The sequence below is a fragment of the Cebus imitator genome, unplaced genomic scaffold, assembly GCF_001604975.1.
Source record: "Cebus imitator isolate Cc_AM_T3 unplaced genomic scaffold, Cebus_imitator-1.0 Scaffold449, whole genome shotgun sequence".
NCBI lineage: Eukaryota > Metazoa > Chordata > Mammalia > Primates > Cebidae > Cebus > Cebus imitator.
In genome coordinates this window covers 664,181-677,258 of record NW_016107764.1, presented here as the reverse complement: position 1 = coordinate 677,258, position 13,078 = coordinate 664,181, and positions in this window count along the sequence as shown.

Below are 13,078 nucleotides of genomic sequence, written 5' to 3'. Positions count from 1 at the left end.
GATGACTATAGCGACAGCACTCGCGGTGACGGTGACGGCGATGAATAGAAATGGTTTTGATGGCGGTGGCAGTGCTAATGACAATGACAGTCATGGCATTCATAATCATGGTGATGGTGATTACAATGCAGTGGTGTCGGTGGTGATGGTGATTATAAGAATGATGATCACGGTAATGGCATTCATGGTGGCAGTGAGGGTGATGATGGCGGGAATGGTGATGATGGTGACGGTGACGATGCTGATGACAGTAACAGTGTTGATGTTGATAGCCATGATGGTGATGATGACAAGGACGGGAATGACAGTGACGGTGGCACTAATAACGACAGCTGCACGGATGACCCTGGGTCAGCAGTGTGCTGAATGCTTACTATTCTTACTTAATCCTCGCAACTCCCCTTTGAGGCAGGCACACATCACACACGCTGTGATGTGTGAGTGTGTGTGTGTGCGTGTGTGCATGCCTGGTCCTGGGTGCCTGGGTGCCAGCATGAGTGTGTGTGTGTGTGTGTGTATGCCCGCAAATCTGTGCATGCATGCCTGGCCCTGTGTGCCTGTGTGTGTGTGTGTGTGTGTGNGTGTGTATGCCCGCAAATCTGTGCATGCATGCCTGGCCCTGTGTGCCTGTGTGTGTGTGTGTGTGTGTGTGTGTGTGCGTGCGTGCGTGTGTATGCCCGCAAATCTGTGCATGCATGCCTGGCCCTGTGTGCCAGTGTGTGTGTGTGTGTGTGTGTGTGTGTGTGTGCGCGTGTGTGCATGTATGCAGGCACTGCCTGGTCCTGGACACAGGACACACTCCCTGACACATTTATCCCTGGGTCACTCGCAGGATGTGAGGCAGCACACGCAGTTCTCACTCCCCCAGGGTGCTGTGGTGGGCCTGTGTCTCTGCCTCCAGGGTCCCCGTGCGCAGCACAGCCTGGGCACAGGCGCACCCCCAGCTGCCGGGCGGACGGTCAGGTCAGCGGCTCCTTGAGCTCTGTCCTACTGGGGTGGAGTGAAATCTGCCCGCCCTCGGAGAGGCCCAGACAGCCAGGCCTGGAAAAGTAGGAAGAAGGGGCCTGTGTGGGCTGCTTTTATCTTTTTCACAAAACATTTTTTAAAATTACAAAGTCAATATTTGTTCAATGCAGAATACTGAAGAAACAAACAATGGACGGGAAGCAATCACCCACAATCGCACGGCAGGAAGACAGACCCCTCATGGTGGCCGTGCGCTCCTCTCCGTCCCACCCGCTCCCTGGCTTCCCTCTCCTCTCACACGGATCAGAAACAGGACCTTTCTTCCTGTGCATCCATGCCCAGCCGTTTATCTCATCGGCCTGCATTGGCAGGACCATGGGCCTTTTCCCGTTAACGGGTACACTCCGCACCAAATTCCCAAGCTCTGCCGCCGCTGCCTTGTTCATGCTCTGGGTGTCCACCGCTCCCTGGGTCCGGGCTGTCCTCGCATCCTGCCTCACAACAGCACAGGCTCCCGACTCCTGCTTCCACTGGGCCCTCTGCAGCCCACCTCCACCCAGAGGTGATGCAACCCCACCTCCGCCAGGGCCTCCCAGGGCTCACACCATGAAGACTGCTGGCCTGGGCATGAGATGTGCTTTCCAGGTCTCCCTGGCCACACCTGTGACCTCCCTTCACAGGCCCCCAGGGCAATGGGCAGGCTCCCAGACGTGTGCAGGCCACTCTGCTGATTGGCACAGCTCACTCCAGGGGCCTTTCCCTTGCTCCCACCACCCCCTAGACATCCTCTCCACAGCCCTGTACTCACCTTCGGGTGACTGTTTTAGTGCCATTGGCTCCCCCAGGCCCAGGCCCTGCAGGACAGAGCTGTCCAGCATTTGCCCATCACTTTACCTCTGTGTTCTCGGCACACAGCTGGGGCTGTCTCTGTACCTCCTGAGTAAATGAAGGCGGGAGGGACAGCAGTGTCACGCACGCTGTGGAATAAACATTATCCTACAAAGCCGTGGCCACTCCTTCAGGACAAGCTCCTCAAAGGCACCGTGGGATGAAGCAGGGTAACGCTTCTCAGCAGGGCTGCCACCCATCGTCCCATGTCCCCTGCGGGAATGCTGATGTAATGCCCACCCCCGCCACTGATGGGCCGTCAGGCGGTCCAGCCGCCGACACGGGCAGCGGCGTGTTTTTGCACTGGGAGGTGGCTGCCCGGTGGAGGCATCTGCCTCCTTGCTCAGATTTACAGCTGTTCCTTCATGAATGAAGTGAAGGGCTTTCCATTTGCGCCCTGACCATTGGCACAGCTTTGCTGACACGTTCCTGCTCATACCTTAGGACAGCCCGCGCTTGGCAGACTTTTTATTGTTTATTCATGATACTGTGTTCATGTCTTCAGCTCATCAACCTTTTGTCCAAACATATGTTGTGAAATATTTCCCTAGTTTCTTGTTTGCCTTTAACTGTGCTCATTGCTTGAGTCGTGAGGTTTGAATTTTAACACGGTCACATCCCCAGGTCCTCTGTGCATCTTGGTGGGTCTTACGTTTAGCATGTCCTAGGTGGACACGAGCCTGGGGGGAAGCGACACTTTCCGTGGCAGAATAGTGGCAGGGCCACGCTGGCGCACTCAGCAGATGCTGGCAATGAGGCCGTCTCCATTTCCAACCTGGCCAGCCTTTGGAAATTCTGAGTTTAATATCTATCTTCATAATGTCTCCCCAGTGGTACAAACACTTTCTCTTCTAATTTTAGCTCCATTGTTTTCTTGCCCTCGGGAAAAGCCGCAAGGCAGACGTTTTCGATTATTAAACCTCCTACGTGTGCTTTACATTTCATTTTCAAGATAAAACCCCAAAGGCAACAGTCAGGATGGGAGCACACGTTCACTGAAGTGGACTGGCCAGCCCACTCCCTTGTCCATTTCCCCGACCCTGGAGATTTCTGGGATCTGGTCATTCCCCAAGCTGCATGCATTCACCTGCTGGGGCTGCCATTGCCCAGGCTGGGTGGCTTAGACACCAGGATTCATTTCCTCTCCACTCCGGCGGCTGGAAGTCGGTCCTCAGGGCTTCGGCAGAGCTGGGCCCTCCCAAGGCCTCTCTCCTTAGTGTATAGACGCCATCTTCTCCCTGGGTCTTCGTGTGGTTTCGTGTCTGTGTTCAAGTCTCCTCCTCTTCTGTAAGGACACCAGTCATATAACGACCTCATTGTACCTCTAATCACGTTCTGAAAAGCCCTGTCTCCAAACAGCCACTAGGACAAGGTACGGGGGGCGAGGACTTCGACCTAGGAATTTCGGGGAACACGACTCAGCCCAGCACACTGCGCCATGGGTGCTTCTAGACTGGAGAATTACCCCCATCCCTCTACGTTAGCACCTGAGAATGCTTCAGCTAGAGGTAAATGTAAATACATTTATATATTTAAAAATATAAACCTGGAAAGGTACAGACTTTGGCTTTCTTTTTAAGCCAACCCTGAATCATTGATTCACCTGTCCCTTCCTCGTCTACACTGTGGGCTCCAGGGCAGGGCAGGAGAGTGAGCTTTCAAGGCGGCAGGGATTTGCCCTGTAACTTGAGGGAGCTTGCCCTGCCTTTCGGGCCTTAGTCCCTACACCTGTGAAGTGGGGGTGAGGATAGCTCCCAGGGGAGGGGCCGTGGCTGCACCCTGAGGGGAGGCTCCTGAAACTTCTCTTGGGCCCATCTGTGCCCTTCCTTGTAAAATGCACTTTTACCAGAAACCCTACTAAGTCGGTTTAACAAGAACCCCGCATCCTTGGTATGTGATCTTCCTTAATATTTGATCAAGCTCCTCGTCCCCCACCACCCCCCAGGGAAGGCTTGGTCCCCTGGCCTGCCTTCAGCAAGCATCCTGTTAGGAGGATTTAGCCAAAACCCAATCCCCTCACCCCTGATGCTTCCTCCTGGACATTTCCATCCCCCAGTCCCACCTGCTCCTTGGCTGTAATCCCTACTTGCCAGGCTGTATTTGGAGTTGAGCTGTCTCTCTCCCACTGCAGAATCCCATTGCCATGGTCCCTGTACCTATCACAATAGGCCTGAATAAAGTCTTCCTCACCATCCCCTGACAAGCACCACTGAATAGCTGTTTTCCTAGCAATGGCCATCCGACTGTCTTTGCCAGTCAGCTATGAGGGGTGAAGGCTGGTGTGTGCCTCTTCCATTTCTGGCCCATCACACCCACAGTGGGAGGCATCAGTCTCTATTACCTGCTCTCTGTGAATGAAGAGGGCTGGGAGGACCTGGGGCAGGGAGGAGCTACAAGGGGGAGGGAGCCTGGGCCTGCCATGTGAGACGTCACCTGCTGAACAGACAAACTGTGCATGTCAGTGAGAGATAAATGTAAATGCATGCAGCCACTGAGATTAGCCTTGCCTCTGTTTTTGTCTGCGTTTGGTCCAGTGGTTAGCCTGCACTGCCCACTGTGCCAGCTGGTGCTCCCCAGCACATTCCATTCTGTGTTCCTTTTCCTTACATACTCATAACTTTCCACAGTGGCAAACACAGCTTACGGCATATATAAAAGATAAAGGCTTCAGAATATGTGTGTCCGTTTCAGGTAACAAAGGACCCATTTCATGATGGTTGAAGCATGGGTTTCATCTCATCTGTTAGGAAATGGAATCATCCTGGAGTGAATGAAGTCCATCTTCAGACGTGTGGCTGACAGCTCACGAATCGTCCCGGAGTGAACGAAGTCCATCTTCAGACGTGTGACTGACAGCTCACGAACCGTCCCGGAGTGAACGAGGTCCATCTTCAGACGTGTGACTGACAGCTCACGAACCGTCCCGGAGTGAACGAGGTCCATCTTCAGACATGTGACTGACAGCTCACGTTTTCTCACCTTTCCAAACGTCCACCTCCTGATCCTTGGCTCCCGTCCTTGGGTTTGTTCCCTCATGGTCGCAAGGCAGCTGCAGGAGTTGTAAGTGTCATATTTATGTCAACAATATCATAGCCAGTGGTGTGTATGTTAAATTTGTTACATCCAAGGTGCAAAGATGGTTTAGCAATGGGAATCCAATGTTCATCAACAGGAGAAAACGTGAGTCCATTCTGAAATGTTCCCGGGGGGGAGGGGAATACTGTTCTTAGTGAAGTGCATGAGGCTCCATGACATAGAACATCATGGTTGAATGTTATAATGTCAAATAAGAAAGCAACTCTCCACAGAATCCTTAGGATCTGATATTGCAGGTTGCCACATCTGTGAAGCTCAAACACAAGACATGCTGAATAGTATTCCATGTATTTTATATGACCATGTAAAATAAAGAAAGGGAATGATAAACTCACGGTTCAAGAGAGAGATTGCGTCTGTGATCATCTCATAGCTCCAGAGAGAGATCACCTCCAGAGGGTCCCGGGGATGGGGCACAGAGTTGCTGTGGAGGCAGAGAATGGCCAGCGTCCCCTTATTGCTGCATACAAACCTGGGCCACAGTTCCCAGCCTCCCTTGCAGCTTGGTGGTCACACACCTGAGTGTGTCTCATGACAGGCAAATGCAGTGCTGTGTCCCACTTCCAGGGATAGCCCCTACACAATTACCCATCATCTTCTATGTTCTTTCTGTACTCCATCACCTGCTGCGGGAGCTCCAGAGAGGACTTCAGGGCACTAGAAAACAGCAGAGCCACAGCAGAGACAGAGCTGTGGTCCTGAAGAACCCTGTTCTCCACCTCCATTTGCCCTGGACAGTGAAGTGAGCCCAGAATAAACCTTTCTCATGCTCGGCCTCTGAGAGTCGGGGGTGGTTATTTTAGCAGTTGATTGGCGCTGAGTGACATGGAATGTTCTAGCTCTGAAGTGATCCTTTTGTTATTATGAACTCACTTCAGTAGGTCTTTTCGAGTTGATCAAATACAGTCCACCCTCCGCCCTCTGTTTCTGTGGGTTCCACATCACAGATTCAACCAACAGCAGATTATATTTGAAAACAAAAGTATTATTCTTTTACTTTCAAATAGTTTAGAAATAATATTGTAAATGATTATTTTTAAAATAATATACAAATAATGTAATTTCATTTAAAATTATTTTAAAATAATAAAATATACAAATGTATATTTTATTATTTGCATAATGAATTTTTTATTGTATAAAAAATACAAATAAAAACAATGCAGTATAAGAACTATATAGCGTTTATATTGTATTGGGTATTATACATAATTTAGAGATGATTTAAAACACACAGAAAGATGTCCCTAGGTTATATACAAATACTGCACCATGCGGTATAAGGAACTTGAGAATCTGTGGATTTTGGGATCCGTGGAGGGTCCTGGGACCACTCCTTCCAGAGACTAAAGAATGACTGTAGCATGTAATTAAAATAATTTAAAGCATCGGTCTGGCCCCCACCCCAAAACTTTATGACCCCCAATCCTACTTCTAGAGGACATACCTCCTAAAGGCTTATGCTTTTATTTCTTTGGTGACCTACATCCTTAATTAGGAGATAAAAATATCGATTTCTTACTGGTTAACTTTAAATAATATCACTGCCTTTACTGAAATTAACAAATAATTAATGTATTAAATAATTAACGAACTAAAAGCAAGAGGACTAATTCAATGCACTCTTTCCTCTTGTTCCTCTTCTCCCTCCTGATACTGGATTCTCCTACGAGTGAGCTCGACACTCTCCCTTGCTGGCTGTGGAACTTTAAATCCCTTACAGCCCCTTCTTCCTTACCCCTCCTTTGGCATTGTGCTCTGCCCCAGACAAAGCTTCCTATGCTCTGTGGACTGATTGTACTTCAGCGCTGAGAGCCAAAGAACCAGATATCTGTTGCCATGACCAAATAAACACCACCGGGAGGAAGAGGGCCAGCTCTCCACCGTGAGTGCACGTCCACTCCTCCTGAGCCGCTCGAGAAGACACTTGTCACCGAAGACCCACCTCTCCCTCCACCGCACGGCTGCCTGCCTGCCTTGGGGCGATGACCTTCACTTATGCTCGTCCTCTGTGGTTTTCATGGACTCATAATCTCTTCTGTTTTATCTTGTACTTCTTGCCTCTATCAGGGCCTGAGTTCCCCCTTCAAACTCTCCATCACGACAGTGCACGGCACCACGTTGTCCTCTCCTGGCGCCTCCAGCCTCCCGTCCCAGTAGGAACTGGCCCCTCCTTTCACTCCCTGCTGGTCAGTTGCCTGCCCTCTTCTTCTGGATGATTTCATCTCCTTTTTTTTGTTTGTTTTTTTTTTTTTTTTTTTTGATGCAGTCTGGTTGTGTTACCCAGGCTGGAGTGCAGTGGTGCAATCTCAACTCACTGCAACCTCCACCTCCTGGGTTCAAGCAATTCTCCTGCCTCAGCCTCCTGAGTAGCTGGGACTACAGGCGCACGCCATCAGGCCCAGCTAATTTTGGTATTTTTAGTAGAGACAGGGTTTCACCATGTTGGCCAGGATGGTCTCGATCTCTTGACCTCGTGATCTACCTGCCTCAGCCTCCCAAAGTGCTGGGATTACAGGCCTGAGCCACCGTGCCCAGACTCAAGTCACTTTTTAAGAGTAGCCAAATGAAAGATTGACTTTGAAAGTGTGAAAATGGCTTCATTCCGCCCTCACACGTGACTACTTGTTTGGCCATGAATAGAATTTCATCCGAATGCCAGGAGCCTAGGTACATGTTTCTTTCTAGCAAGTGCTGACAAGAGGGGAGATGTCAGTTGATTTTGTTTGTCTTGACTGTTTTCCTTTCTCTGGAAGTTTTTGGGACTTTTGGTGGTGGTGTTGTTTTTAATCTTAGGTGTTATGCAATTTTATGATAATGAGGCTTCCTGTGATTCCTTCCTCTATTCTTCCTGCTTGGAACTTGTAGGAGGCCCTTTCAGTTTTGAGGTCCGCGTTTTGCTTGAGTGCTCAGAAGTGCTTTTGCATTATTTACTGGATCATTTCCCGCCCCTTCCCTCCGTTTGCTTCCTGATGTGGGCATCCTGGAGTCTGCCTCCCATGTTCTTTATCTCTTTGCTTCTAAGTTCAATCCGTTTGTCTTTTTGTTCTGTGCCTTGGAGATTTAGCAAACTCCATTTCTCCTCCGCCTGGCATTTTATCGGGGGTGCAGTCATCTTTTAGAATCTAAGTGCTTATTTTGGTTGCCTGTGTTCCCGTTTCAAAGCCTGCTGGTTTTTATTTTACGGATATAATAGTCTCCTAAATATCTCCGAGTGTGTTAATTGGAGTATTTTTGGAGTGCTTTTCACCTAATTTGCTCTGTTTCCTCTGGTCTTAGTTTTCTTCAGTGTGTTATCTTCATTTCTCTCTTCCACACTGCCGGCTTTCCCCATGTGTGTGCCTGGTGGTCACGGCTGTCTATTCATAGACTGAATCTGAAGATGGGGGTGTGGGTGCTTCCTCTGCAGCTGATGAGCGAGACTTGCCCTTCGGCTCAGCCCGGCCCGGGGAATAATTCTGTCTTTGGGCTTTGTCGGGGGCCGGGAAGAGATGGGACTGCTGCAATATTCTCTGTAGAGGGAGGGGGGCATGGCCTCCTAATTCAAAATGTGAGAGTTTCACTCTGGGGTCTGATCCAGCTTTAGCCTTCCCCAAGGAGCTGATCCCATGACTCCAGTGACAAGCCACCAGGACTGTACCCGCAGGGTGCCACCTCTGCCTGCAACGTGATCCCACGTGTGGGGGAGGCCAGGGCTCCCTGGTAGGGTCATGCTGGGTGAAACTGAGCCAAGAGCTCCCTTTCCTCCAGGCTCTTCACCCCCGGCTGCCCCGCTGGCTTCCTCTGTGACCTGAGCCTCCCCCGTATCCCGTGGGTGGAATCCTGGCTGCGGCTGCGGCCAGGAGTTCCACTGCAGTTTCTTCTGGCTTTATAGGTCAGCTCACACCCCTCTGCTTGCCGTCTCCTGGAAATTTATTAAAATCTCTTAGTCATTGTTGTGAGGATTAAAACACAATTATGTATGCAAAGCACATCTTACAGTACCTGGCACATAAGGAGTGCTGGATAAATGTTAGCAATTATTATCACAGTCGGTTAAGTGACTTCCCCAAGATGAGAAGACCTCTTCCCTTAAGGAGGCCATGCTTCAGCAAGACAAAAATACGGTTACCCCCCAATAACGGCAGCCTCCCAGCACCCCAGCACTGGACAAGTCACATGGGGTTCTGTGCACGTGGGCTCAGTCCTTCCTCACACAGACCTCACCTCCCCTCTACTGCTGGGGCCAAAATACTTGATTTTGCTTCCACAGCAGGGTCAAAGGAGAGGCCTGCAGTGCCTACCACAGGTACCCCAGGAAGAGAGACCATTCCAGCTGAGGAGGCTCGTAGATGGACTCCTGGTAGTGATGAAATAGAGGAAAGAGGAGACTTAGACAGGATTGGAGGCAAGTGGCTCTCAACTAAGGGCATCTCCCAGGTGTTCCAGGGGCTAGGGGCACTGCCAGCATTTGGGAGAGCAGGCTCCGAGGAGGCCCTGTATCCCTATGTCACGGTGCTACCCCAGGCACGCTGCCCTCTCCTGCAGTGTGGGGCAGAAATGGAGATTTGCTTCTCCCATACCATGTAGCAAAGGGGATGACAGCACACCTGTGCTCAAGTTACCCCCTATGACACTCCACTTGCCCACCCCTCCTGGGCTGGATGAGGTGGGCCGCCTTGTGGAACAGCTCACACAGCAAGGAGGCATGTGCATCTTCTAAAATTGCAGCTGAGCTTTAGGAAAAACTGTGCAGGAATAAATCTTGCCCACATCCTGAACAAGCCTACAAGTGCCTCCTTCCCCAGTCCAGTCTCTGAATGAGAACGCCATCCAGCCAATAGCGTGGCAGCAGCCTTGGGAGACCCTGAGCAGAGGCCCCCACGAGGCTGCACATGGACTCCTTCCTGAGCCCCAGAAACTGTTAAAATGGGCGAGTGTCACTTTAAGCTGCTGAATGTGTGGTCATTTGTCACATAGCAATAGACAGGGACACACTGTGCTCCTGTGGCGTGCCAGACACTCCCTCACACAGGAGGACTGCCCTGCCCCGAGGGCCAGTGGAGGCCCTTGCCCCAGAAGTGTGGCTTGCATATCGAGGGCTAAACGTGCTGTGTGGTGATGAGGTGCCAGCCAGGCAGGGGCCTGCTGCCATCACAGGGGCCCAGAGGTCTCCCCTGTGGCTGGTGAGCCCTGCTTTCTGATGGGCAGTTGCTTACAGTAGCCCCGGCAGAGACAGAGCAAGAGAAAGGGGCAGCCAATCAGTGTGCCCTTCAGAGCCCTACCCTGCGTGAGTTCAAGTCATTATCAGACGACCGTGCTTTCAGGGGGACTCCATTTTCTACCAGGTGGAAAGGGCCCAGGAGCTGCTGGAGCGAAGGCAGTTGAGCTCAGAAACAAACGATTTCCCTCTGCCCGCTCACTCTCACGGACCTCACAGCAGGCCCTGGCTCCCGCTGCTCACTCAGCCCAGGTCCAACTGGAATAACCACAAAGGCTGACCCCCCTCCCCCGAGAGGCTTCTGTGTGCTCGTCACTGAGAACGGCCTGCATTGTAGGGCTAAGTTTCACAGGAACCTCGTGAGCAGGAATCCCGGCAGCTGCGTTTTACTGATGGAGAGACAGAGCGTGGGAAAGTGTGATGACCTGCTCAAGGTCACAGGGCTGGAAGTAGCAGTGCCAGGGTTGGAACCCCAGCTGCACAGTGTGGAAGCTCAACCACGGTTCTGCACTGCGGGGTCACCTGGACCTGAGTCTGCCCTGGCTGTGTGACTTTAAGCAAATTTCTAACCACTATGAACCTGTCTTCTCATCTGAAAAGTGGGTCCTGTACGAATCATACCTACCTCAGGTGGTTGTTGCAAAAATTAAAATGGCACCTGGGGGGAATGCAATAAAGGCGAGCCCCCCCTCGGAGCAGCCCCTCCGTCCCTGGGTGTGGAGCTGGAGCTGGATGGAGTGCCGTGTGCTCCAGAAAACATCTTCCTGCCCACAGGGATGGCAGACAGCCAGCTCCTCCAGGGGAGGATCTCAGGCATGGAAGAACAAGGTTACAGGGACTTGGCTTTGATGCTCAATGGCTCTGTGACCTTGAGAAAGTCACTTAGACTCTGACCTGCCATTGATTCCTTCCTAAAATGGCAACGCCATAATCAACTGCTCATGTTCCTAGGATTGCTTATATAAGACAATATTTCTGGGGCACTTAGAGAAAGGTCTGGCCCCAGTAAAGGTCGTTTTCCATGGCAGCTATGGCTCTTAAATCTCTGTGCCCTAGGGAGGAAGCATGGGCCACCGGGAACCCTGAGTGACCCTGGCAGTGCCTTCTGATTCTCTGAAATGGAGTTGTCTGGGCAACTCATGTCATCAGATTTGTCTGTGTTCTTATTATGTTTCAGGCCAGTTCTACAGTTTGCCAGGAAAAGAAACAATGGAGACATCATCTTATTCTCCCTGTGCCCGAGGAACTTAGAGTGTAATGGGGGGAGGGCTGGGAAGGAAGGGAGTGAACACTCAGGTGCACCTGCTGTGTGCTGGGTGCTTCCCGCCGTGCTGACTGGGGCCGCTTCCCACCGTTTTACACATCTCAGTGTGTGTAAAATTGGCTGTTTTGCAGAAGGAGAAATTGAAGTTCGAGGAACTTAAGGAAGCTGCCCAAGGTCACACAGACTAAAGATTGTCTCCTTACAGACATGCATTCAAGGAACCATAAATCAGGGAGAAAATGATAAGCATCAAAGCTATTTAAATGAGACAAGTCACTTGGCCTTCTGAGTCTTTTATCTTTATTGGCTAAATGCCTAGAGTCACGCCTGCTCCTTGGAGTTCTTGTGCAGATTCGATGATCCATCAAACATGAACGCCCCTAGCATGCTTAGGGCCACGTAGTAGGGGCTTAGTAAATGTTTGTAAATCAAAAATCTAAATGAGGGCTGATATTCAAAAAAGTTTTGAGGATATTAAGGAGGAAGATGATCATCTTAACTGAGGAGCAGGGATTAGGAATTTATAGAGCAGAAAACGTCTGAAATTGGCATTGCAGGAGTAGAATTTAAGCAGGTTCTGTAAGAGCTAAATGTTTCTAGGATAAGAGATTTTCTGAATGGTGAGATGGTGAGTGTGGAGGAGAGGGAGGGGTGCAGCCAAGGGGTGCCTTGAATGCATCCCATGGTGAAGTTCACAGGCAGAGGAAGCCACAGAGGGTTTTCGAGTCCGGGGTGGTAATGGGATCACTGTCCAGTTGGGGTCTCACATCTAGGATGGAATCCTCTTATTTCCAGGGTCCAGCGGTCTGTAGTTCAGTGGGCTCAGGGAGCTTTCTAATGATCACAAGTAAACTTGTCAACTTGACATAGTCACCTTCTTCCTGAACCACACACTTTGTAAGAGCCAGCCTGCCCAGCACCAGGGTTTAATCCAATGGATCTCAACAGAAGCGCAGCTGGTGCAGACACAAAATCTGGGGCCTGACCAGCATGAATTGGTCCACCTAGGGCAGGTACATCTCACTAGTAAGAACTCAGAATGTGATGGCCATTCAGGTCATCAAAGGGCAAATAAAAGGTCAGTGATGAAGGACAAAGTTTCTTGTATCAGTCCATTTCACACTCCTATAAAGATACTACCGCAGACTGGGTAATTTATAAACAAAAGAGGTTAAACCGACTCACAGTTCCACGTGGCTGGAGAGGCCTCAGCAAACTTACCAGCGTGGCAGAAGGGAAAGGGGAAGCAGGCACCTTCTTCACAAGGCGGCAGGAAAGAGAGAGTGCAAGCATGGGAAATGCCAGGCGCTCAGCAGGTAACCGGATCTCCTAAGAACCCCACTGACTATCACCAGAACAGCATGGGGTAAACCACCGCAGTGATCTAATCACCTCCCGCCAGGTCCCTCCCTCCACATGTGGAATTACAGTTCAAGGTGACATCTGGGTGGGTCCCCAGAGCAAAACCATATCACTCCCCTGTCCACTTCCAGTCATGAGGGAATAGCGAGGTATGGCACCACCCTCCCGTCATTAAGAAAATAACCTGGCCGGGTGCGGTGGCTCACGCCTGTAATCCCAGCACTTTGGGAGGCCGAGGTGGGTGGATCACGAGGTCAAGAGATCAAGACCATCCTGGTCAACATGGTGAAACCCCGTCTCTA